This window comes from Maniola jurtina, chromosome 3 (assembly GCF_905333055.1).
Source record: "Maniola jurtina chromosome 3, ilManJurt1.1, whole genome shotgun sequence".
Classification (NCBI taxonomy): Eukaryota; Metazoa; Arthropoda; class Insecta; order Lepidoptera; family Nymphalidae; genus Maniola; species Maniola jurtina.
This window is the reverse complement of record NC_060031.1, coordinates 16028044-16036651: the sequence shown is the minus strand read 5'-3', so window position 1 is coordinate 16036651 and position 8608 is coordinate 16028044. Positions and strand designations below refer to the sequence as shown.

The 8608-nt window shown below is 36.7% G+C and overlaps 1 protein-coding gene across 1 annotated transcript in view; it reads left to right on the top strand.

Moving 5' to 3' along the window:
• LOC123880728 (protein tiptop-like) overlaps positions 1-8608 on the top strand; it is a 381041-nt gene that overhangs the window by 58338 nt on the left and 314095 nt on the right. The gene's annotated exons all lie outside the window — the stretch shown is intronic.

The following is an 8608-nucleotide window of genomic DNA, read 5'->3' as shown; positions in this document are numbered from 1 at the left end:
TAGGAGCAGGTACGACAAATAGTGCAACGGGTGGGGTTTGAACCGTCGACCTTTCGGAATTCAGACCGCTCCTCTACCATTGAGCTATCGAGGCTCTTTATTTTCAAAATTTAAAATTTAAAATGTCGTATTAGTCGACAAAACATTTCGTATTTGAGTCACACTAGGTGAAATCAAAAGGACCGACTGTTATAAAATGTATAAATACATTTAATTGTAAACTCGGTGACGATTGCGTGCCACCGACAAATAAATGTTGAATAAAATGTAAGTAATTTAAATGTCAAATGTTTAATCGTGTTATCTTTTATTGTCAACGCTACTAGTTCTTCGAGCAGCTTGTGTTTTGAAATGCGTGTCGTGTCTATCTAAATAAAAGGAAAATGTGACTGACTGACTGACGAATCACTAACTGTTCTATCAACGCACAGCTCACGGACGGATCGGGCTGAAAGGCATACAAGCTATTATGACGTAAACATCCACTAAGAAAGGATTTTTGAAAATTTAAACCCTAAGGAGGTAAAATAGGGGCTTAAAATTTCTCGCGGATGAATTTCACGTTTTAGAATATGTGGATAAATATTATATTAGCCACTACATTCCTCCGACATCAAGGAGCGACAAATGAAGCGATTTGGTGATAGATTAATCATACTTAATGACTTACGAGTATATTATGAAGGCGAAAGTTTGTGTGTGTGTGTGTATGTTTGTTACTCTTTCACGCAAGAACTACTGGACGGATTTAGCTGTGAAGTGAAGGTAGAATATATCCCAGATTATCACATAAAATATTTTTAACCCGGAAAATCGAAAGATCCCACGGGATTTACCAGAACGTTTAGATATTGTTGAGTTTCCACGAGATTTTGAAAAACTAAAATCCACGCGAACAAAGGTAATCTATACTAATATTATAAAGAAGTAAAGTTTGTTAGTTTGTTTGTAGGGGGTAATCTCTGGAACTAATAAACCGATTTTGAAAATTCTTTAACCAGTATAAAGCTAATTATCCTGAGTAACATAGGCTTTATTTTATTTTTAAAACAAAAGTTAGAGATCCCTATGAAAATTGGAATAAACTACCCGTGTGAAGCCGGGGCGGGTTGCTAATAATCATACTAATATTATTGCACATAGGCTACTTTTTATCCCGGAAAATTAAAGAGTTCCCTCGGGATTTTTAAAAACCTACATTCACGCGAACGAAGTCGCGGACATCAGCTAGTAATTAAATAAAGTATCGCATCTATCCAATTCAAACCGCGTTATCGAATAAAATAAATCAAAGCATCACTCTTATCGCCTAGATAAATCCAAACCAAAAGATCGCCAAGTTAAATACGCGCAGATCAAAAAACACCGAGAGGTGCGTGGGCGCACACAATTTGCATAGCTTCATTAACCACAGATACGCTATCGCCACCCTTCGCGTCCTTTTTCCCTTGCCAGCCTTTTTATCCTTTTTCGTCCTTTTTGAAAATCGACAGCTGTTAATTAAGCCCGTGTGAGGTCCCGCACCTTGATTATAATTGCGTTCAGATACCGAATTAGTTGGCTGATGGGTTTAATGAAGTCCGCACGAATAAGCTAACATATCAATATTCATAATATTTATATGCGTTTTTGAAACAGGCTGCTGATCGGCTGCGACTTCACCTGTAAAAGATTACTGTTCGTCGCTTCCATTTTGATTAATTTAACTTTATTAACAGAGGTAAATAAATGAAATAAATAAATAAATCATTTATTGCTTCAATAATGTTACAGCCAAAATTAGGTTGAACCACTGATGCCAAAAATAAGTAGTAATAAGTGTTATAGGCATGTTTTACGATCATATATCAACGATTCCTGAACCGCTATGGGTTAGGCATGGAACTAAGAATAAGCTTAGATTAGGGTTTAAGTCTTGGAGACCTAAGGACCTAAGGAAACTCTTGCCCAATACTGCCGTCGCCATGTGCCAGAACCCCAATTTTTGGGTCATCGCCAAAAAACGTGAAAATTTCCAAAAACGAATAGGTAATGTTCCTAAAAAGAATGCAACGTAGCATTATTAGTAGATAGTTATTTAAAAATTCTTACGTTTTTACGCGATAAATTAGAAAATATGTTATGTAGGTACATAACATAGATGTGTATTATGTACTTTCTAGAATATATCTGCAAAATTTCATGGACATAATATTCAAATGAAATTGGAACTACGTTTGTATGGAGCGAGTGACGGGGAGACTCCTCTTAAGGGCTTTTTAGTTAAACAACAGCAGAATAGAACCAGCTTTGGATTGAGATAATGATGATGATTAGACTATTAAAGATAGCCTAGAGGTCTGTCCATGCCATCTAAAAGGGGTTTAAGCCAGCTCATAACATGACAAAAGGCGGTCCATCGTATCAGCTCGGCTCGATATCGGCAGGTACGTTCGTCTGTCCGATTGCGACTCGTCGATAACCAGAGATTTGAAATGCAATTTCTTATTTTCAGATACGGTGTACCTATGACTAGGGTTGCCACATAACTTGGAAAACCTGAAAATTACCAGGCGTTTTTCAAAGTACACGATAAAAATATTCTCATTACTTAATCAAAACACGTAAATTAAATATTTTCGATATTGTTATAAATCGGTTTATATCATTTCTGTAGCTATACCAACAAAATAATATGTTTCTGTATCAATATTTTTAGGTTCACTACGAACAAACTATGAAGTCTCCACTTCATAGTTTGGACCAAATGCTATTACCAAAATTAATAAAAAAATAAAAAATAAGAAAAATAAAGAGGACCGAAAACACATGACTACTTGCGAAAGGGAACTCTACCTTCTCCTTTTTTTAATCCAGGTCAGGTAGAGTTAATGATCTTAATATTTTATAAACACCTTGGGATTTAACCCTAATTCTAGCGAGTAAGTTTTAATGCAAAAGTTACATAACAATATTCGAATCCCTGATTCTCCATAACACTATAGCTCTTAAATGATACAATAATAATTCCGAAAACAATTTTTTAAAGTGCTGGACATTGGAATATGAAAATATTACAAAAAACTTAAAACTAGCCTTATCTATTATTTATTTTTGTTGCAAATATTAATAAATATGGGTTGAAAACCTAGCGTGGAAAAATAAAATAATCTGTTGTTCTTGATCATAATACCTAATTCATAACCCAGTTAATTATAGTACAATTTTTATTTAGCTAAATTAAAATTACTACTAGTTATACCTAATCGTCAAAAAGACTACCCCTGGTTGCCCCTGGACCAAAAGTGCCCATCAAGCTGGCAGCATTGCCCCGCTGAATGGCGATGGACAACCTTTGGACCAGGTTAGGTTAGGCATTTTTTAAAGCCGTTTGTAATTGCTTTTTCACACATTATATTGCTATAGTTTTAAGACCTAATTAGGTCTTGTCAAAAATTACTAATTTTATCAGGATTACGATTCAATATAAAATATTAGGACGATCCACACAAATATCAGTTTTTGGTAACCCTATATATACCCAAAATTCATGCAAGCGGTTCCAATCATAAATTCACAACTGTTAAGGACCAAAATTGCTTGTACGTATAAACGTTATATTAATGTATGGGTCGTATGTACGTCGCTAAGTAATGTACTGTCCGATACATCTGTCTGTTTAGGTGCAGTCTCTATTTGGTAGTGATTGAATATTGTATCTACATCTATGAGTGAGTTATGTAACTACTTGCTAGGATGGAATGGTGTATCTTAACTAAATGGTACATAACTAAACAGTTTTGAAAGAAATTGTTCTAGATATTTTATCTTGTACTGACTGTGAATTGATAAGTTAGAGAGACACCCAAAAAGAGGGGTGTTATAAGTTTGACGCGTGTATCTGTGTATCTATCTGTGGCATCGTAGCTCCTAAACTAATGAACCGATTTTACTTTAGTTTTTTTTTGTTTGAAAGGCGGCTTGCACGAGAGTGTTCTTAGCTATAATTCAAGAAAATCGGTTTAGCCGTTTGAAAGTTATCAGCTCTTTTCTAGTTACTGTAACCTTCACTTGTCGGGGGTGTTATAAATTTTCAATTTACACTTGTAATCACAAGGATATCACGGCTCTTAACTAGACAACTATGTAACACTGAATTACAATCGACAAAATTGCACAGTGTATTTCGTCGTTACTCCAGCTAAACTCCGGCCAGCTAATGAAGAAAAGTGAAAATTCCGGCGTCGCATTCATTAAACTCTTTCCCTTTTTTCCTCGTCTGCACGTTTTCGCCGCAATGTGTCGAACGCACCCGCCGTCAAGACTATATTTTGCAGTCTTCAGATAAAGACAACAAACGTATTGCGACAGGGTGTACTCATACGAGCGACTTTTCTACGACATTTTGTCTCTTCTGTCTAGAAGCACAGTTCACGACAGGTAGGGAAACAAAACGTCGAGGCTTCGACGTCAATGGCAGGTGTCAAAATGTGCTCCTACATATTATGACACTAGGTAGCCTATGAATAGCCTACTTTTCTTTGATTTCACGTCATCCATAGCGTAATAATCACAAAAAATAACTTTGCAATTGTGCATTGTAAGGTCTACAACTACATCTGCTGAGAATGCTCCGGTGTCGGAGCGAAACGTGCGTCGACTGTGTTCTGGAGGATTTGTGTGGTGTTGCGTGGTGGTGCTTGGGGTTTGCTTAGTGGCTGGCTTTTCTTGCATGCTTAGCAGTGGGAGGGCGGGTGGTGCAAGTCACTTGTTGCATTTTGTACCATAGAGATTTGCCTTTTCAGCGGATTATAGCAAATTAAGGTTTTTATTCCTTGGATACCTACTTATATACAAAATTTTAGATGCTTTGAAAACAGGTAATTACAAGAACGTTTCAACTAGCACGAGTACCTACAATCGTCGTTTTATAGTTGGGTTTTAAAAACGGACCTATCACACAAGACAATCTTGTGGTGCGTGTGAGCAGACCCTAAGCAGTATTCGGTCGTTCCCGTGAACCAGGCCTGTCAAATCCTACGGCGTCACGTGAAGGCAATGTTTCCAGACTACAGAGGTTCTGCACACGCCGGATATGAAGATAGGGATGGAAAAAACGACCACTCGCCGCGCTCTGAGTTCTGACTGAGATGAGTTATATTTTGTTCTTGCACAGGTTTTTTTTTTGTTTTACACATTGTTCGTCGCGTGGTGTTTTTTTGCACACTGTGTTTGCGGATTTTCTCTATCGATTCGCATTTCACGCCCATGTGGCGTGTTCTGTGATTTCAGGGTCTTTATGTGTTACTTGTGGAGGAATAGATTTGGTCGTTTATTCACATCGATTATGGAATTTGGGGTAGAATATGTCGACCACGGAATGAAAGATGTCGAGAAGGTACCTATGTCCGATATTGGACTAATCCAATATCTAGTTCAAAATGGCTCAAAGTAGTTAACAATAATGGCTGTCAGTGTAAAATAACGTGTCGGACGCTCGAAGGGCAAAGTCTTTGGGTACTCGAATATGTGTTGGGAAGATCAATGATAATGTAGATCTTTGTTTACTTTAGGACAAAAGTTTAATAAGTAGATTTAATAACGAAATCTTTGAGTCTGTGTATTTTTGAAACTATAATTTTTAGGGAAATTGACAAACCGTAGACGCAGATTCATATTCAAGTTGTAAATAAACTCCGTTTGTAGGAAGAGGGTTCCGAATAATTTATCAATTACAGACGTAGAGATATTTATAGAAGCAAAAACTATGGTTTTTTAGTTTTAATTTTATAGACTAGCGCTTGGTTGCAATCAGACCTGCTGACAAGTTATGATGCAGCCTAAGATGGAGCGCGCTTGCCTAGAACATGCCTATTCACTCTTGAAGACTTGAAGATGCCCATATTAAAATTGAAGGGGAAAACTGGGGGAAAACTGATGCTGGAAGGGCGTTCCATATCCTAGCTGTTAGAATTAAAAATGATGAAGCAAATTGCTTCGTACCTATCATAATCATAATCATATATTTATTCATTGCAAATACACGTTTAATCCGTGGAATTTTGTGAAATTATGGATGCTCTCCTGAGTATTCATCAGATTTCTCAGTGAGTGTTCAAAGAAGCCTAGGTGCGTTTCCTCATAAACTGTTGTGAATTTTACGAGCACTCAGAACCCATATTTAAATAGTCATTAGCCACCGAGCCTTAAATAAACATCAGATTTTATTGCGTCCCTATAAACATGCATTTTTACTTGATTCGATTTTATTCACTCAAAGTTTTTATGATCACGATTTATTCTACACATTTGCCATCATTCCGCATTCGTTTCCTTATTTGATGTGCTAATAATGGATAGTGGTCATCATTTAAAATATATATTACGTAATATTAGGTAAGTACCAAATAATCAGGTATAGATTGAGACTAGTAGAATATTCTTGAGACTCTAGAATACCCATACTTACTTACTACCAACTTAAAGTTAACTCTACAAAATATACCTAATAGTCAACAATCTATTCAATTATTATGAGGAAATCAATATTTTTGGTAATTGGAACAACAATTATTGTTCTAAAATCTAAAGTAAGAGAAAAAAACTTAAAAGCTCCTTACAATTTTTTGTGATACTAGACGACGCCTGCGACTTCGTTTCGATTTAAGTATGTTTTTTTAAATCCCATGTGAGCTTTTTGATTTTACGTATAAAAAGTATATCTGTACTCAACTAAAATCAGTTGAGTGGATCTTGAAAAGGTAACAGACAGACACTTTAGGATTTATAATATTAGTAGGGGACACAATATGTCATACTATAATGACATTGAGCGTAGTGACGGTTTTCCGCAAGTTGAGGCTCTGATCCGTCCTAATAAACATGCATTTTTACTGAAACCGATTTAATTCTTATTCACTTAAGTTTTTATGGTCACGTTCGATCCACGGAGGCCATCTTTGAGCCGATACGGATTGAGCGACCATGTCAATAAACCAATAAACTTTTATACAGTCTCCTAATAGCGGCGTTTAATTAAAATCATTTGGCATTAAATGCGGATTCACCGTGAAGTGTTGAGAGGATCACGCGCAAGTTTATTTACGAGATAACAATAGAAAAAATAAGATTTTTTGGAACCGTTGTCGGTTATACAGGATGTACTTAGAATGCTAGCGAAAACTTAGCTCTATTATTATTCTACCCAAACACAATCCAATCCAATAAAAGTCCAATACCGATTAGCCTTGTGCTTTGTTTGTTTGGGTTTAAGTGATTTAGTATTTTTCAAAACCGCAATGTATAGCGTGCAAAACAAAAAGGGGTACGAGTATCTATGCAACATTCGTTGATCTCCAACGTCAGTCGGATATTTCATTTGTAATACATTGCGAACATTTGAACATTGCAGGTATGTATGTTGTATGTATTTAAAAAAAACACGTTTTTTGTAGTATCTTAAGCATAAGTTCTATCATTTGTCTTCGTTTTTGCTAGCATTCTAATTACACCCTGTAGTCTATCAAAGCCACAGATAATATCTATGGTGAGATTCTGGAGTGAAAATGGCGGCAAATTCATCTTGAACCATTTAACACAGTTTAGCAATTAAACAGTTCTGTTACCACTGTCAAAATCTTAAGTTGTTTTATTTCAGTTTATTCATACCAAACCATCTTGAAGGAAATCAGCCCCTTAAAATCTTAACTTGGCTAAAGGTTATTTTGTTACTTAACTGTACTCTCGCTAAGCAGTGCTTTCAATAAACTATTGCGAATAATATACATTGCGAAACGTCTTAAATGTCATAAAAGCAAATGCATCCAAGATGGCATACGATTAATCGGCAAACTTGCATCGGCAAAAAGGCATTATCTGGAGTCGTAAAAACTTTACTGTCGCATATTTATGTCGGAGACCAATCAGCTGCCGCTGTCACGGGTGACATTAGTCGCTAAGTTATGATTGAGCCGCGGCGATCCCCGCATTACCGTATTTCAAAACGATAAAATCACTCGATGTTTATGATTCGTTAGGATCCCGATTCTTTTATTGCGATCCGATGTTGTGCTTTGGAACTTTTGATGCCAAGGCTTCGTGATTGGTTGCAATTATTGTGAGTATGGATGGGAGTTCACTATCTACTGTTTTGGAAAAACATGCAACTTTGTTGAATACTTAGTGAATACTTGTATTTTCAAAGTTCCCGTTCAGCGGGGTGATTCGTTAACTCGGTGATCAACACTGACTGATAGTCACCGAGCTCATTTGACAGGCTTCGGCCGTGTCTAGTTACCAGTCTAAGCTCTACCGCCAAGCGATTTAGCATTCCGGTACGAGGCAGTGTAGAAACAAACCAAAGGAGTATGGGTTTAATGAAAACTACCATACCCCTTCCGGTTAACCCGCTTCCATCTTAGACTGCATCATCACTTACCACCAGCTGAGATTGTAGTCAAGGGCTAACTTGTATCTGAATAAAAAAACGCGTAAACTACTGGACGTAATTGGCAGAGGAATGGAGATAATTTATATCTTGGATTAAGCCATACATGGTCGCCACTCGCCACGATACAGGTTACCTAGTGTAGAGACCACAAGCAAACGACATTGTTATAACTGTCTGAAA